Consider the following 18,601-nt stretch of genomic DNA (forward strand, 5'->3'; position numbering starts at 1 on the left):
AGCCGATATTTAACGAGTCCTACATTTCCGACGTGTATGTTACTTGTCAGAAATTAGTAAGCAATTTGTAACTATTGTTATTCTCATTTTGTTGACACATTTAGTTTTATTTCAGCACTAAAGTAGGAAATGGTTAAAAAACAACAACAACAACAACAACAGTAATCTCTCTGACATGTTTGTGAAAGATTTGAGATTGAATGACTGTAAACATTCCTTGTGAGCCAGCCAGAGCTAAACTGGCCTCAACGATGTCCGCATTTTTTCCATCCTCAGATTGGTTGGTGAGTGTAAACTTCGCTACAGCCAATTTTAAAAATTTGTTACCGCCAACTTAAACTAGTAAAACACATCTGTAGCGACCTGCAAACATTAACACATTCAATAATAATCTTCATTTCTAGTGAGAATGATAAATGTTCTACATTTTGTCATGTGATTAGATTTATTTTGTTCAGCTACAGATGTATTGGCACAAATGTGTGCTGTAACTGTATGTTGTGTTGTTGTATAGTACTGATGGTTTCTATAACTTAAGAGGTGGGTTGCGTAAGTACCCATTGAAGGCCCAGGTGCCAAACGGTTGTCGCACCCTTGTGCTCACTTACAAGAAATGGACACAGACATTGCAGCCATCTCATCGGATCTGTGGCTACTTGTCGCTGGCCTTTGGGGTAAGAGAGGAGAAGAGTACCTGTCACCACCCTGGTGTTGTGTTGCAGGACCCTCTAGTCATGCCTTCTGTAAAAAAGGACATAGGCAGTAGTTTGTCGCTTCTCGCACACAGAGGCACAACTTGTTTCTTGGACATCCAGGTCATTGTAGGTAAACCAGCGATCAGTCGGGTCCTCCTCTTTCACAGCTGGATCCACTCCATCGCTGATATAGTGTCCTAAAAAAGAAATGGAACATTAGCCCCGTTCCCACTACCAATATAAGCTGTTTTTTCTCCAGTGTCACCGTGTGAAAGGTACAGACAAAGAACGGGGAGGTGTTGCAGGTCAGAGCCAGCAAGGCCTGGAACGTAACCCTGCGGTTGAGGGGGGTTCACTGTATGTGCATTTTGATGACATTTCAGCCTCTACATAGTGCGATTCCATGTCAATCTAATTTGCCCAGGGCCTTCAGAATTGGTTGTGATGCCCGATATAACTTCAACTATATTAGCAATGGGAATCTTTCTTTAACCAATCAGATCTCAAATTTATCCTCACGAGGCTAGAGCGCTGGCCTTGGAGGACTTCAGTATTATTCCATCCTCTGACTGGTTAGTCTGAGCAAAACTTGTTACAGCCAACTTTGAATGGCAGAACACCTCGATAGCGAGATGCACACATTAATGCACTTAATAATCTGCATCTCTGGTGAGTACGATACACAGTACATTATTGATTCTTAACTTCTCCAGATATGTGGCACAGCTGCCTGCTCTTATATTGCATTTTTTTATGGGATTGATGGTTTCTATTGCAACATAATAGTGGTGATATTATGAGGTGGATTAATTCAGGTGTCTCTACTGAAGGCCCAGGTACCACATGCACAGGCGTCACGGGCAGAAAGTTGCGACCAGGGTGTGAAGTTTAATACCTGGCACTCACTATTTCTGCACCTGTTGCTGAAAGTAAATTTCCCTGTCCATCAAATATAGCTCTCCACAAACGCTGGTGATGACATGGCCACACATCCAATTATCTGACTGCGGGAAGCTGAGTCACCATGCTCAAGGCAATATCTTACTTTGTTGGCATCTGTGTGAAAGGCACAGGTCGATAAATGTATTATTCTATCGTGGAAAGCCTTGATCTGCATCAAGAGTCCCACAAAAATTAAATGTGGATCTTCGTGCCGCAAAGTTTGTTGATTTTGGTAGTGTTATGTTGTGCTCAAACAAACAACAATAAACGATAACTTCTCCAGAGTAGTTAAAGATAAAAAAAACAATTTTAAATTACAATTAGATCAGAATGGATTCTTACCACTGCTTGTTGTAAAGCCATTATGATTGATGATGCTCACCAAACTGTAGCAGGCCCCACCCTGTATAGAACCAACAATCGGCATATATAGTTTATCTGTCACTGGTTGCTTTGAGGTTGTTGTTGTTTTTATCTCACTTTACCTGTTTTGATGGGAGCATCAAGTCCTTAGAAAGGCAAACAGGCCGTCGGACCTTCATTGACCCAAACATTGAAAAAAACACAAATCGCTTCAGGTGCAACACCAGCACTCTATAGATAGGGGTAAAAAAAAAAAGAATTTGGGGTTGGTTTAGATAGTGTTTACTATCTTCTACATTACAGAATTCACAAGGATTTCGTAGCTTCAGGCAGTTTCAGATCAAATGTCTTTCTAGGGGTGGATAAAATGTGACTTACTTTGGTAGGTTAATAAAGGAAACTTTCTGCCATGATGCGTTGGAACCACACTCACATTGAAACTCTACCTGTGTCTTCTGCACAAAAGTCAGAGAACAGCCTTCTTTCACTCCCTTTTTGGAGTTGGATGGCAATCAACAAGTTATTGAATATCTTGTGCTTTGTCTTCGTTACCTTCAGGTAATTTTGAAGCATTTCCTCTACTGTTCCACAACCAGGTATCAGGTCAAGGGACAGGTTTGTAAATTCCTCTTCTCTAGTAAATTTAATTTTACACCTAAGGATTAGGAGGTACAGATCATTAAGGCGGGAGAGTTTATTGGTTTGAAATCTCAGTTACAGGTCACCCAAAAGGTGTATGACAGTGTTGCAGGACAGTCAAGTTCTTTCATCCAAGCCTGACTGTATGGGTCCTGCTTTCTGCACGAGTAAAGTTGAAAACAGAATTGACCAAGATGTCCTTGGAAGATTTAAATTCAGTGGATGACAAGTGGTCGAGACCAACACTTGATTGGTAAATTGGTTAGGAAATGCATCTAAAGACTGTTTCTCGTGTTTGGCTGATGATCATATAATTATTTGTGTAGTTGTACCTCAAGCACACCCTGATGTTCTGCATCTTGAAAACAAAGTGCTCCTCCACAGGACAGTTGTAGGCTTTTCCTATCCTGGCAGCCACCTTCTGTTGTGCTGGCTTCAGATTTCTTATTTGATCAAGTACAGAAGTCAGGAACTCGTGGGCGTCCTGTAAACACACACACACACACACACACACACACAAATATCTAAAAAAAAAAATAATTTAATACAAAAATAAAATATCTAATCATAAACATCTTTACTTTCTGGAAGAGATCCTGAAACTCTGGCGCCAAAACGGAGACAGTGTCCTTGAATGAATAAAGGCAGTAGATTTTATGTTGGATATTACTCGAACTGTGACATTCACTGATTTTCATAAATGATCTGGAGAGGGAAAAACAAAGTTACGTGAGTTGAAATAGTGCCATTAGCAATCAGATCTACACTACGTCTTTTTATACCTTACCTTATTAGCGCAGCCTCAGGACTTGAACTCCAGACTGACTTCTGACAGTTGATTCCTTGAACAAAATCCTCCAGAGTCAGAAGACTCTGCAGGCTGGCATTCATGTAGCAGATCTGTGCTGGATTGGGAAGCCTGATGAACAAGAAAGGCAAAATTTAAACAATCATAAAACTCAAAAACTTTTTCCAATTAATTTCTTGGGATGCATAAACCACTACTGGTGAACATTATTCTTGCATCCATCAGCCTATTGCAGCTGACTTAAGCTAGACCCTTAACTGATGACCTGACAGTAATGGGTCATTGAGTGTGACTTCATCCCATCCCAGCGGCATAGAAGTCAGCCATGTGAACCACTACCAAAGATGACAGGTTTGGATTACATAAAAAAAACATACAAACTGGGTGATGAAAAAGGGATGTTCTTTAGTGCACTCCACTGAGCATTAAAAAAAAAACCTTGGACAAACGACTCTGGTATGGACATGTAGATGGACTCACCCAAGATATTTGAACTGCTGAAATCTGAGGGTTGACATGATGGATGTGGCCTTTATGGTTTGATTGTATTTTTTCTTCCTCTTCTTCCAACTTGTCTTCCTCTCCTCAAGGCCTCCCAACACCACCAGCTTGTCGTGGTGAGAAGACATGAGGCTCTGCTTTCGATGGCACTGTTCCTTTGGATTTGGTGCCACTTGACATCTCTGTCACAAAACATAAAGCCCTGATTAGGTCATGCAAAGCTACTCTCACACTCACTGAGAAATCTACATTAGGGGCAGGCTCACATTATCATCTCCTAACCCAAGATCCAGCAGATAATATGAGCCTGCAGTTTGATATTCAATCAAAATCATCTTTATTGGCCAAGTATGTTATAATACAAGGCGTTAGTCACCAGTAGTTGGAGTAACTTTCATTCCATAGCAAAAACAGACATTGTAACAAAACTCATTTTAGGACAGAAATAGAAATGCACACAGTACAGAGAACCATTTGGCAAAATGTTTGCAATTGAAAATTTTCAATTCGCCTCGGGCGACCTATCGTACACATATGCCCTGTGATTAGTTGGTGACTAGTCCAGAATGTAATCTACTTTTCTCTGATATCTGCTGGGATAGGCTCGAGGCCCCCAAAATTCCATACTGGATACGCAGTACAGAAAATGAATGGATGCATTACTTTTTTTTAAAAATATATATAATGTATTGCATGTGGTTAAATACATTGCCATTAGATCTGCATCTGCCTCACAGTTCTGAGGACTGGGGTTCAACGCCTGTGTGGAGTTTGCATGTTCTCCCTGTGCCTGCGTGGGTTTTCTCCGGGCACTCCGGTTTCCTTCCACATCCCAAAAACATGCATGCATTGGAGACTCTAAATTGCCCATAGGTGTGAATGTGAGTGCGAATGGTTGTTTGTTTATGTGTGCCCTGCAATTGGCTGGCAACCAGTTCAGGGTGTACCCCGCCTCCTGCCCGATGATAGCTGGGGTAGGCTCTGGCACTCCCGCGACCCTTGTGAGGATAAGCGGCTCAGAAAATGGATGGATAGACAACAAAGAGCACTCTCGATTACTCAGCATTCAGCCTGGTGGTTGGTGCCCTATTAATTTAATTACAATATAGACCTACTACAGCTTACACCTAATACAAATATATATCAAGTCCTGCACTTTGTGTCAAACTTACCTTGCGCCACTTCCACCACCGTGACTTCTGATTGCTAGCGGGAGCGAGATCATCCTGGACGATATCCCTGTTGAAGAGGAAAACTATTCATGAATGTTTTCCCCAGTGCCTTTAGTGGAATAGTTATGCCAAAAACTGAGGCAACTGCCAGCTAGTAAATAATGCTGGCCTTCGAAGAGATTGGTGTAGATGCTGTCAGGGCAACATTTTGATCAGAAGTCAATCTCCAACACATCTTTTGTACTTTTTATTGTTTGTGATTGGCCCATAATTGGAGTTGAATGTTTGTTACCTTCCCAGGTACATGCCTTTTTTCTAAATCAGAGATCCTCAAAAGGTGGACTCCATGTCCAAATCCCTTTCTATAGGCCAATGAACTCAGACCTTGTACGGTTGTAATTTAAACTGCACTTTTGCGAGATTTATGATAGTGTTATTTCAACCAGAACAGTTTTTCATCATCTTTTTCTGGTTGTGACCTAAATAAATGGATGTCACTGGAAATGCATCAAGTTGCATTGAATTCTGACTCCTCCTTCCTCAGCCAATTAAATTGCTTATTCAGAGCATCTTTGTAATCGGAAGGAGAGGGTGATGAGTAATGCAAGTGATAGCAAGTCCAAGGAAGAAAGTCAACTGTAGTAGGCTCCCATATAATACTATAGAACTGTATCATTTTATTTTATTTGACAGTGAGTTGGTGATGTCAAAATAGCTGGTGGCGAATTATAATGCATGCTATACATTAAAATGTTCTGGAACTCAAGTTTTTTTTTTGCTTTTTCACCGAATGAACACATTGAATACGGACTGTTGCTATAGTGTAGCGGTTCACATAGCTGATTTTACCGCAGCTTGCACTGGCTCAATTCTTGGTCACAATCCTCTGCAATTGACTAGCAATCAATCAAGACTTTCACTGTGAATCAGATGGCATCGGTCATGCTCCCAACTCTTCCAAGCCTTAAAATAATGAGCGGTATAAAAAAATGGATGAATTTGCATGAATCATCCACCTCCTTTATTTTGAAAATTAACCCTTAAAGTAGGAGTAGCATCTTCTAATCACTAGAAAAGTGATTGACTCACCCAAGATTGTTGTTTTTTTCACTGCTGAGGTTTTGGACAATGGCTTTATTCTGTTTTTGGTGCCAATCTGCGTTTTTTAGACCCATAGTCTCTTTTGTGGTACTTGTGGTTTTGTTGTATTCTTGAAAAGACGCCTGCATTCTTTCCTTTTTCACTGGGAGGCTTTCACACACTTCCACCATGTCCTGGTGAGAGGAGGTGCACCTCTGCTGTTGAGGGCTTTGCTTTTCAGGAAAGACACTGCAGCTCTGTTGGAATAAAGAAATAACGATTAGATCATTGAATGGTACAATGTGACAAAAAACCCAGTCCTTGAGTAAATGTGATTTGCTTTTTGTCCAACATACCCTGCACCACACCCACCAGCGTAACTTCTTAAACTTGTGCTGTTTACCTGCAGCACCTTCACATTCCGAGCAGTTACAACTGCTAACCAACAAGAGAAAATGAAGAAAGAGTTGTGTTTTTGTAATATTGGCATGCAATATGCATATTTGGCATTGCATAAATAAACACAGTATAGTTACCTCTGGTTTTCATTTTTTGGACTTGTGTTCTTTTGTCTTCGAGAAACAGATACATTTATTGGTTGGTTTCACAGTTTAAGTCATTTTATTTTCCTCAGACAACTAAAACTGATTGATTCTGTTGAATATACCTTTTGACAGCCCAAGAGTCGGGTTCACCATGAGATACTTTCATTCTTAATGTTGGAGGCTGCAGGATCGACTTGGTTGACTCGTCCGTTAAACAAGTTAAACACAGTGATCAATTTTGATTTTTCAATCATCTTACAAGTTGATCTGACTTGGAAGAACACTTATGAGTCCAAGTCTCATTTTGGGTCATTCATATCAAGAGGCTTTCCAGAACCACTTATGAGCACCGGAAATATCCGAGCCCTCATCTCGAGAACTGCAAGACAAAACTTATATAATTTTATCACCTTTCAAAGAATGTCATCCGTTTGCTGTCATATGCCTCCACATGTACAGGAGTTGCGTTCTTTTGAACCATCTCTGTAAATCATGGCCATTGATGTGTTTATTGGCCATAGAAGGGCGTTTACCTAAATGCAATGCCACAGTGGATACGGCAATCTTAAAAATGTGCCTGGGATCCCTAATGCAGTCCAAGACAGGGAATTACACAATCCTCTCAGTTTCGTAATACTTAATTAGTCATAAATGACATCATATTCTTTGTCAAACATCAGAGCCCTTATATCATTAGCATCAGCAGGAATGAGTCATCGTTAGGTGAGAAAAAGTCCTTCTGTATATTAATAGCGCTAACCAAAACCAACTGAGGTAACTTTTAAAAATTGTTTGAAAATGCATTTTTGTTCTTTTTTTGCTTACATGTGCACAGTTTGTAAAATCCATGAATAATAAATTATTGATATTTTAACTAGAGATATGCATACAAAATCACTAATAATAATATCAGACTTCCCCTCGTTTGACAATTTAGAATCTTTGGTGAACCCAACATGCCTGTTTTCAGTATTTGGGAGGAAGGCAGAGTATCTGGAGAAAACCCACACAAGCACAGGGAGAACATGCAAATGCTACACATGAAGGCCGCAGCCCAGATTCAAACTGCCAACCTCAGAACTGTGAGGCGGATGTACCAACCACTCAACTACCATGCCACCATGTAAACAAAAATCAGGTTAAAATATCACACAATCCCACTCTTCATGTCTTGCCTCTAACTTCACTGACTTGAATTACAGCCAAATACATTTGCATTGTTTTTTTTGCATCGAGTCTTGACCTTGAGAAAACAGCTGTTGGCTGCTTTGCAAATCTCTCTTGCTCTTGCAGAGGTTTTTACAGGTGTGTTTTCTTGTCATGAACTGCCGCGCCTTAACGCTTCTCCTTGGTGAGTCTGTTTGTATGATATATTGTTTTACCTAAAAAAATTAAACTCTTATGAGCTATTTTTGTTGTCATCATTATATTTGGCAAACAAATATACTTTTAGTTGTACGTACCAAGTGCAGGTGCGTAGTTGTACGTACCATAAATGAACAAGAGACTGAAGAAACAAGCGTGGTCTAATAATCCATCCATCCATTTTCTGAGCCGCTTCTCCTCACTAGGGTCGCGGGCGTGCTGGAGCCTATCCCAGCTGTCATCGGGCAGGAGGCGGGGTACACCCTGAACTGGTTGCCAGCCAATCGCAGGGCACATACACACAGACAACCATTTGTACTCACAGTCACACCTACGGGCAATTTAGAGTCTCCAATTTATGCATGTTTTTGGGATGTGGGAGGAAACCGGAGTGCCCGGAGAAAACCCACGCAGGCACGGGGAGAACATGCAAACTCCACACAGGCGGGGACGGGGATTGAACCCGGGTCCTCAGAACTATGAGGCTGATGCTCTAACCAGTCGTCCACTGTGCCGCTGGTAAAAATATAAAAATGTATAATTCATTTTGGGGAATAATACACAAATTGTATTACATGCACACATGGAATTCATAGAGATGTGGTGGTAATTACCCATCCTGAAGATAGTTATTGGGTAATTCTCCAACTCAATTATTTTGAGATATTTGACCAATATGCATTACATCAATATTGGAAGACACCTGAATCAGTACTTATTTACAATTTACTTACTCCTGAAACGAAACAAAACAAAACAAAACAAAACAAAACAAAAACATAGATTTTGCTGGAACAGTTTAACATTTCAATGAGGAATTTATATTGTTGAGTCCTGTTGCTAATTGCCTCTTTGACAGAATAAGATAAATAAAGTGATTTTAATTAGCTCATTGCACCGGTCGGTGGGTGATAGCAGTTATTCATTTGACACAACATGTTATTAAGTGGTCAAGCATAATCTGCCTAAAAAAATGACTGGGAATATTAACCATTTATGCATTATCAAAGATTTACGACTCAAGATTGAATTTGCATGATGTGATCCAGTTGCACAGTATAATCACTCATTAATTAAACACTTCCTGACTCTGCGACAGCATGTTGCTACTTTCTTATGTATGATAATTTGTCAGTATCCACATACAGTATGTGTGTTTTTCTGTGAGGTTTGTTTGATTGAGGGATTGAGGTTTATTTAAAAAAAAAATAATTTTATATGGGCCAATCACAGAGCTGCCAAAGTAATACCAGTTGTGCTGTGCTGAAGCAGTAACCATAGTGATTAGCTATTTAATTTTTGTGGATAATCAAATTTAAAATTAATAAGGGATCGCTTGTTGCAGAACAAAGAAAAGCAGTTTATAACCACTAGGTTTTATAGCACATTATACAAAGTAATATGAAGCAATAGCACACTTAACTATACAAGATGCATAATATCATAACGGGAAAGGCACTGCTCTTACACTAAAGAACAAATGCAGTGTAGTCTAATAACAATGTATGCATGGAAATACTACGTATAACAATTGAATGAAATATATACATTGAATGAGTGGTGCCCGGTATAGTTAAACTGCTCATAAAAATTGGGCTTTTGGTGTGAACTTTCAGAAGCAACCTAAAATGTTTTATAACCTTTACAGGTGAACTTAATTTGATCTCTAAACCTTTGACGCACATGTCCTAAGTGTTTAATATTTTCGTACTTTTTTTTGCACAAGGAGCTGAACGGCGAAATTCACAACAGTCCGTGAATGGATCAAAACATTATTATTATTTTTTTTGGTTAGAATTGGTGAAAGTCCTCTTTGTCATGCTGTTCACATTTTGACTTTATGATACCGAAACGACACCTAACAATTGATCAACTACTTTCCCACAACGAGGCTTCAAACAGTATGTACTCAGAGGTAAACCCTAGTTGTGGATTTAGCTGTTGAGCTCCTTGTTGGAGAACAGCAAGTTGTACAAAAAGTATTGAAACATTGAAGAGTAGAACACAACAAAGGTTTTGAGGTCAAATTAAATCCACCTGTAAAGGTTAGAGTGCAAGTGTGGTACAAGTACCCGAGTGGTATAGGGACTCGCTCTAGTGGTACACAAAAGACTCATTTAATTAAATATATTTAAAATTGAGAACTTTTAAAACATGAATACAATCAAACATAACGAAGAATGAATCTTGTAGTTATGAGACATCTTATTTAAACCGTTTTAAAAATCAATAAAGCCTAGCCTAGCCTACAGTATTTTTTTTAATTTTTTTTAAGTACAGTAAATTGACTTTTTAGCACTAAAACCTTAGCTTCTGTTTTTGTTGTTGTTTTTTTCTTGTTTTTGTTTTTTTGACTGTTTTAATGTTGGCCACTTGGAAAGCTAAATATTTTTTTGAAGTATCGTGTAGAAGTATCGTGCAGAAAGATTAAGTACTACTGTTATAGGTTCTTCCTGGAATTTAATCCGGTAGCTGAATATCCCTAACTTTTTGTGACTAATGTGTCAACCATGCTTTGAGAAGATATTCCCACTAGCTTCTCAGTCATATGATACATTTTAGTAACATTTAGCAGGCTTCAAGAACATTCTCACAGACGCATGTTAAAAATGTGTCTTAAGTAAAAACAAGCTGGTTTTAAAGAAATCCTTTGACACAGGAGCTCACCAAAAATACCAACTTGATGTAATTTGCAGTGGTTACCGTTAGATGTCAGAAAAGAGCTGAAAAACGAAATCTGGTCTGATTTATTGACAGTTTGTGATTCCCATGTTCCCTTCAGTAGTCCTTAAAACCAAAACCATAACTCTGCTAGTTTTACTCACCTGTAACACATTGCTCCCGTCACGCAGCATAATAGTTCAGCTCACCTCAGTATTGATTGTCAATTACAGCATCATCGTCTTTGACAGGGTATCATTTTTCACACTGTACTAGTATTCTATCTATCTCATTGGATTGTGGAAATGTCCATAATGTGCTGTCCAGCGAATATACTGTACATGCTAACAAAATGATGAAGGTGTGTTTATCATTTATGAGCTTTTATTACCACTGCACCTAGCAGCAACATGTCCTACATCTGCAGAGGCGCAAGCAGGATGAATTAAATAATGATCAATTTGAGTCGTATGCATGAGTGAGCAGGGCTAACTTTGAACATATAAATGATGATGAATGCATAAGCATCAGATGGACCTCAGTGTCGTGTCCACTTGAGAGCGTGAGTCCCATTTGTGGCCATGTTCTCTTAATCTTTTATGTGTGTCCATGCATGTGGACACAGATTAAATGGCCAGTGTTGGCACATTAAAGAGCTCATTTACATCAAAATATGTTGCGAGTTTTCAATCACCATCTGTTTGACACCTTTACAACCCATTACAAAATATATTTTCTACAGTCAAGGTTCTCGTTCGTTCCGCTGTCAAAGAAATATTTAATAATTTGGATTATTTTCTTTGTAGATTGCAGTTGTGAGGAAATGCACCGCATCATGCTGAAAGGTGGTTCATATGGATAACTTTACGTTACCAAATGGAAACACTGCTAAAGCTACGGATACTAGGAAACACATTCTTAAATTATTTATTTCATACTCTATACTCTAAAAAGCTTAATGGAAAGTAATGAAATACTACTATGACTCCTCCTCCTCCTATACCTCTACTACTACTACTAATACTACTACTACCACTAATAATAATAATAATATTAATAATAGTGATACTGTGTCTGAGTGATTAGCAAATCCGTCTCATAGTTCTGAGGTTGAGGGTTCGAATATTTGTCAAATCAGAACTGAGGTTTGTAAAGACAAAATTTGTAATAGATCTTGTGTTGACCTTTCCTAGATCGAATTACATCCGTTTTTTTTTCCACTTCTTTGGTTGAGGCTACTTTGAGATTCCTCTCAATATATATTCTCACAGGATACAGAATGTTGTAATAGGACCTTAAACTGCCTTCAGACAAGCAAACTTGAACTGTACTTCAGTGTTCTCGTCCATGCTGGACTGCAGCACTGACAGCAGGCGAGACACGAGAGTGGCTCCAGCACAAACATTGTCCAGACACATTTAAAAAAATCTCCAAATAAGCATTCTAGACAATTTGTGGCTGCAGTTTTGACATGAATTTTAAGCTGGTAAGGACACAAGAGCACAGTGTTGGTATCTACGTGTCTCAGTCTCTTTGCTTTTCTTTACAATGCTACACTCAGTAACCATGGAAACACTCACAGCACAAGAGTCGTGAGACCGCTCTGCTGAGATGCCTCGTGCGGTAAACAAACCTGCCATCAAGTGAACAAGCGTGCAGCCAAGTCTGGCAAATTATGTACCAATAAGAAAGGTGGGGAACAAGCAACAGGGCAATTCTGAACTTGTACAATATATTTTATTTGACTTGGGTTAAATAACCTTGCCAGGCACTTAGAATGGCTGTTAAATGTCTTCAATGGATATTAAAATGTAACACCCCCTTATGGCCCCAGAGAACTTGAAATTCTGCAGTTGCCCAAAATGCACGGTTTTATTCTTTCTCTAGTGAAAGGTCTTGTTAACATCCAGCTTGTCTCTGACAGAAGTAAATATGACACTTGACATACACTTCTCACAAAAAGCTTGGGATATTTCATGCTTTCGGCTAAAATTTCAGGATGGACACAAAATGCATCATAACTCGGCCTTTCAAAGTTAAAGCGTTAACTCATGATTAATCATGTATTAACTCAGACTAATCACACAATTTATTTTGACCACACATGCGCCTTTAGCTTAACCGCGGATGGATATCTGAAATGCGGTGCAGAATGCTATAAGGTCAATACTTACGCCAGTGCAAAGATAGTGAGGACACTCCGACTGGTGTGCCCGGCGGCAAATTTTGCTTCAAAAGTCACCGCGATGGGACTTTTGAAAAACATAAACCAAAGGTAATTTGCATATAGTGCAGCGCTGAACTCTTTTCTTTAAAATACCATCTCAAACCAAAATGTGGTAGTATATGTGATATATTTATATATATAAAATCACAATTAATCAAAATTCAAAAGTGTGATTAATGTGATTTAAAAAAAACAATTGATTGACACCCCTAATCATAACATTAACTGGTGAATCTAATTTGACCTACTCTAAACTTTTGAAGGCACATGTCCATCTGTTAAATGTCGTAGGGTGTTTACTGTTCTCTAACAAGGAGCTGAATGGCAAAATTTACAACAGGTGTTTGCTCCATGACTTGAGCAATACATTTATACTCCAAGTTCAGTGGCCATATTCCTCAGAGAGCATCATGTTTGAAGCCTTGCAATGGTGAGGTACTGTGTATCAATTGTTGGTCTCATGATGTCAACAAGTCAACAACACGATGAAGAGCAATGTTTAAAAACCAATTCTAATTGAACCAGAAAATGTATTCGTCCATTCATAGATCTAACATCTGTCGTGAATTTTGCCATTCAGCTCCTTAGAACGGAAAACACTTGAAACAATGAACCGTTGGGCACTGGTATTCAAAATTATTTTATGTGCATTATGAAATTTCATCAGAAAGCTGGATATCACTAACATTTTGTGAGTACAGCAGAGTAAAAGTTAAAGTCCATGGCCCAATGCAATGAAACATTGTATTGGGCCATGACAGTACATACAATTTGACATTCAAATTAGTATCGTCAAAGTCTAAAGGTCTGACTTCTGTGCAGAATGTGAGTGTGAAAGGTTGTCTCTCTAAATATGTGTCTGTGATCAGCTGTTTGACCAATCCAGGGTGTAGTCTGGTTTTCGCCTGAAGTCAGTTGGGATAGGCTCCAGCTCCATTTAACCCTGACCAGGATAACCGGTATATAAAATGGATAGATGGATCATTCTGCTTTGCCTATGAGTCATATTATCTGAAAACCTGAAGAACTTTGGCAGAGTTCCTTGGCCAATCTGCTCCAAATTAAAGGTGTGAGTTTTTATTTTGACATGAAACAATAATCCCCCAAATTTTGTTTTTCTGTTAATAACACTTGACTAATGTGTCTAATGAGGTGCTGCAATAATAAAAAATAATGAGGATTATTTTATGCTTTTTTTATTTATGCTCAACATTCACATAAATGGCGGATGACTGAAGAGAAACATCGCTGCTTGACTCATTTGGGCTTCCACTTGCTTCCGCCTTGTCATAGTCTTCCCAGACTAAAGTGATGCATTTACAAACTTGCAACAAATGCAGCTGAGATTATTAGAGCATGATTTTACAAGTTATACAAGTGCTATTTGTCTCAGCTCTTTTGATTGTGTGTACATTTCTGTGTTATCAATGCGTGGGACATTCAGCCCAGCAGTAATTAATTACCTCTGAGGCGAGAAATGAAACCATGGTTATTATATCTCTATGAGACAAACAATGTCTCCAATTGTGTGCAAAAACCATTTAGCACCTCAGCACACATGACCACACGTCCACCCAGTAGCACCAATAGATAACAGCTTTGTCGAGCGTCATGCCAAGACGAGCCATTGTGCTATTGCTAAACACTTCAAGCACTGATAATTAGGAAATATTAATGAGAGTTTCAGTACCACGTCAGTCTCTGGAGCAAACAGTCTTCCCGCAGAAGAGAAAAAAAGACAGAGATGGAGCGAGGGCGAGTTAATGAGCTGTACATGCGTGCCTTTGCGCGTGCATGCCTGCTGCTGTGAGTGAGAATGTAGGGAGTGAGAAATGAGGACGAGAGAGTGTTAATTGAGTATGAGCACACCTTCAGTATTTTCCTTTCTTTCAGTATAGGAAACAGGCAAAATGAGACTGCCTTACTGCAGCTAATTCTCTTTTTTTTTCTAGCGGTGTGCCATGGCACATTCGTGTGCTGAGACAAATCCTCAGGTGTGATCCAATTTCACTTAAAGAGGGGGTGGAATTAAAAAAAAAGAGCTAACACATACCACTGTCCTTGAGGAAAAACAACCAATCGGAGACACAAGGCGTGAGTTACGAGGTGTCAGTCATTTGTTGCGCACTGGCAACCACACTCATAGCGACCATGCAAGGCTGGTCCAAACCCGCCTCCGCACAGATTTGCACTATGCGCCACCCCTGATTTAAGATGGTCACGAAAATTGAGCTTTCGTTTTGATATTTTATTTTTGGCCAGGCCACAGGGGTGTGCCCATGATGACCTTGCCCGACAAATGATTGACAACTAATACGTTGCACCCCCTGTCTCTTATTGGTTGTTTTTCATCAGACGCGATCGCATAATGTATATCAGATTAAAGGCACAAGATGGGGCCAGAAACAGACAATTATTTTTCCAGAACACATCATATTTATCATCGACTACTGTTAGGTCATACAGACCTTGTTTAATTGTATACTATCCCTTTATTAGTTTTTATTTATTACATATAATATCTATGCTAGCAAAGTGTAGTGACAGGCAGTATAACTAAATGCTCTTCCACTCAAAGGTAGAAGGTTATTTACAATTCACCTGTTGCCATTCATACAAAAAAATTATAACTTAGGTCAGTTTCAATCCATTTTAGTGATAATTGTGTTTTTTTTTTTTTTTCATGAACAGAGGGGTACCAACAATTTTGAGTACATGCCCTGGCTCAATATATGTTGGGAAACACTGCTTGTTTTAAAGAAACAACATATACTCATTCAAAAAGTAATAATAGCTTCGATGTCAACGGACATTTTTCTGTTTATATGGCATAAGAAAACGAGGCAGACGTCGAACGCAATTCAACTACACTGCCATATGCAATGGTCTCTCACTCTCTTCCCCCTCCCTCCATCCTTCTCTCTCGCTCTCTCTCTCTCTCTCTCTCTCTCTCTCTCACTTGCTCTCTCAGTTATCCTCTCCCACCGTGCTGATGCTACTGCTGAGCCTGCGACGTTACGGTGGATGAGAAAAAGAGAATAATCTCCCCCAAATGGACGCACAGTTTGGAGAGGAAACAAATAAAGGTACTGAACTCAAATCTATTCTCTCTTAATATTAAGACCCAGTGTTTTTTTTTTTTTTTTTTTTTTTTTAACGATATAAAGCCTTTCAACAATGAATATTGTGAGAGAGATCATGCACTTGCACTTGAGACTTCTCTCTCTGCTGGTTTGAGCTGTCTTCCCGCAGTATTTGGTTGTTTTTCTACCTGACTTACAGCAGAGTGGGTTCAACGTTTAAGCATTGGAACAGTGTTGGTGAGAGACCCATGTGGGATTGTTCCTCCTTCTTTTTGCTATAGTTGTTGCTGTGCACCACAAGGAGTGTGTGGACTCAAAATGCATGGTCAAAACGGGCATTGATTTTAAGTGTGGAAAGGAATGAGTCTGGCAGGGAGTGCGGTGGGCTTGGATGTGATGGGGTGGGCGGGGGGTTGGGGTCTTGTAAAGGGGGGGGTGGCTTGCAGCGAAAGAAAGATTGGATGGGCTGCGCCATGGACAGATGTGCGAGAGGGATTTAGAGTCGTGGGAGGAATCACGCAGGGGATAAAACTGGCAGTGAGTGAATGTGTGCGTGTGCGTGCGTGTGCGTGTGTGTGTGTGTGTGTGTGTGTGTGTCTGTGTTTTAGGGTTAATGGCCCAGCTCAATAGCTACGTTGACTTGTGGTTGTGCGTGCGCGCGCACACACACACACACACACACACACACACACACACGGGAGCTTCGGTTTCAGCTGCTTTGAGCACCCTTGCGTCTGTGCGTGATTGTATGTATGTGAGTGAGTGAGTGATTAAGAGTGAGAGGGGAAAAAAAGAGAGACAGAGAGCAAGAGATTCCCGCCACTGGCAGCAACAGTGTCCGGAGCACATACATACCGCCTACACGTTTTGGATGGGCACTGGCAGGCAAGCAAGAAAATCTCAGGTCCAGCAATAAGTCAGAGTTAAATGATCTTATTCGTAGATTGTTTTAATTGTACTATAATTACATGTATATACCGTAGATGCATTGACTATGTGAATGGAGCGCAGTGGGTAGGTTCAGAACCACGGATAGCGCACAGTGCTGAGCCAGCACATTGGTGGGCTGTGACAACACAAACCCTCCCCTCCCTCATGTTGGGGGGATTGCATGCTTGATTATGCACATGCATGTTTGATCAGATTAGAGCAAACACTTTCTGATCACATTAGACATTTGGGAGTTGGGGAGGGACACAATAGCATGTATTTATAGTTCAACATGCTGAAGTCTGAAGAAGGTAGATGGACCTTCCATCATCTACTGCACTCAGACTGACACAGTCTGATGAGATATACAAATAATGATGCATATTTCAAAGATTCAGGATTAACTTTATTGTTCCGCAAAGTGAGAAATTAATTCTGGGCCATTTGCTCCTTGCTGCAGCCACAACACAGAACATACTGTAGACTACAATCCAATGACAATACAGTAGTTATGCGCATCCATGGTGCCAAAAAGTGCAAAACACATGGTAAAATTACTAAATAAATAAATAACACCCAATAAAGGTTTTAAAATGCTGAAGTTTTGATAGTAGCAGTCATCACTGATGTTGTGGTATTATGACACTTGCCTGACTTATTTGCTGGCATGTGTGAGTTTAGTTCTCTTTGGTTGTCTGTCTAATATGGGTCCTGTGATTCACTGGTGACCAGTCCGTGTTTCAGTCCACCTTTTTTCAAGTGGGATAGGGTTCAGCTCACCTGTGACCTTAATGAGGACTCTGAAACAAATGGATGTATATGTTTAATTTTGTGGTTGTGTAGTGGGTTAGAGCAACAGACAACCTACTGAGTTGTTTCTAATACTTTGCTCTAATGTGGTAAAAACATTACAAACTGCTCAATAGCAGACAGTGCAGTCTACAACCACATTATTAAGATTATTGTAATTAAATGAATAACCTTCTGACAGTGTCACTCAAACTTGAGAATTATCATCTTTGTAACTGTTTTTTGTAACATATGTAGCTCTCAAATGTGATATGAAAAGATTGGGTGTCCAGTGAGTGTATATTTATCTTTGTCTATGCAATGTTTCAGTCAAATAGACTCAAATGGAAATAATATACAACCCCAATTCCAATGAAGTTGGGATATTGTGTTAAACATAAATAAAAACAGAATACAATGATTTGCAAATCATGTTCAACCTATATTTATTTGAATACACTACAAAGACAAGATATTTAATGTTCAAACTGACAAACTTGAGGAACATTGTCCTTAAACTGTTCGACTATTTTCTCACATACTTGTTCACAAAGAGGTGAACCTCACCCCATCTTTGCTTGTGAAGGACTGAGCAATTCAGGGAAGCTCCTTTTATACCCAATCATGGCACCCATTGTTCCCAATTAGCCTGTTCACCTGTGGAATGTTCCAAACAGGTGTTTGATGAGCATTCCTCAACTTTCTCAGTCTTTTTTGCCACCTGTCACAGCTATTTTGGAACGTGTTGCAGCCATAAAATTCTAAGTTAATGATTATTTGCTAAAAACAGTAAAGTGTATC

At 39.6% G+C, this 18,601-nt stretch overlaps 1 protein-coding gene across 1 annotated transcript in view; it reads left to right on the plus strand.

Moving 5' to 3' along the window:
• The first annotated feature begins 15,992 nt into the window (after nucleotides 1-15,992).
• Nucleotides 15,993-18,601, plus strand: part of LOC133415390 (protein phosphatase 1 regulatory subunit 29) — a 71,141-nt gene continuing 68,532 nt past the window's right edge. Inside the window, exon 1 of the mRNA XM_061701411.1 lies at nucleotides 15,993-16,084. The gene's annotated coding sequence lies outside the window, so the exon portion shown is untranslated. The remainder of the gene's footprint in view (nucleotides 16,085-18,601) is intronic.

This window comes from Phycodurus eques, chromosome 16, assembly GCF_024500275.1.
Source record: "Phycodurus eques isolate BA_2022a chromosome 16, UOR_Pequ_1.1, whole genome shotgun sequence".
In the NCBI taxonomy this organism is placed as follows: domain Eukaryota; kingdom Metazoa; phylum Chordata; class Actinopteri; order Syngnathiformes; family Syngnathidae; genus Phycodurus; species Phycodurus eques.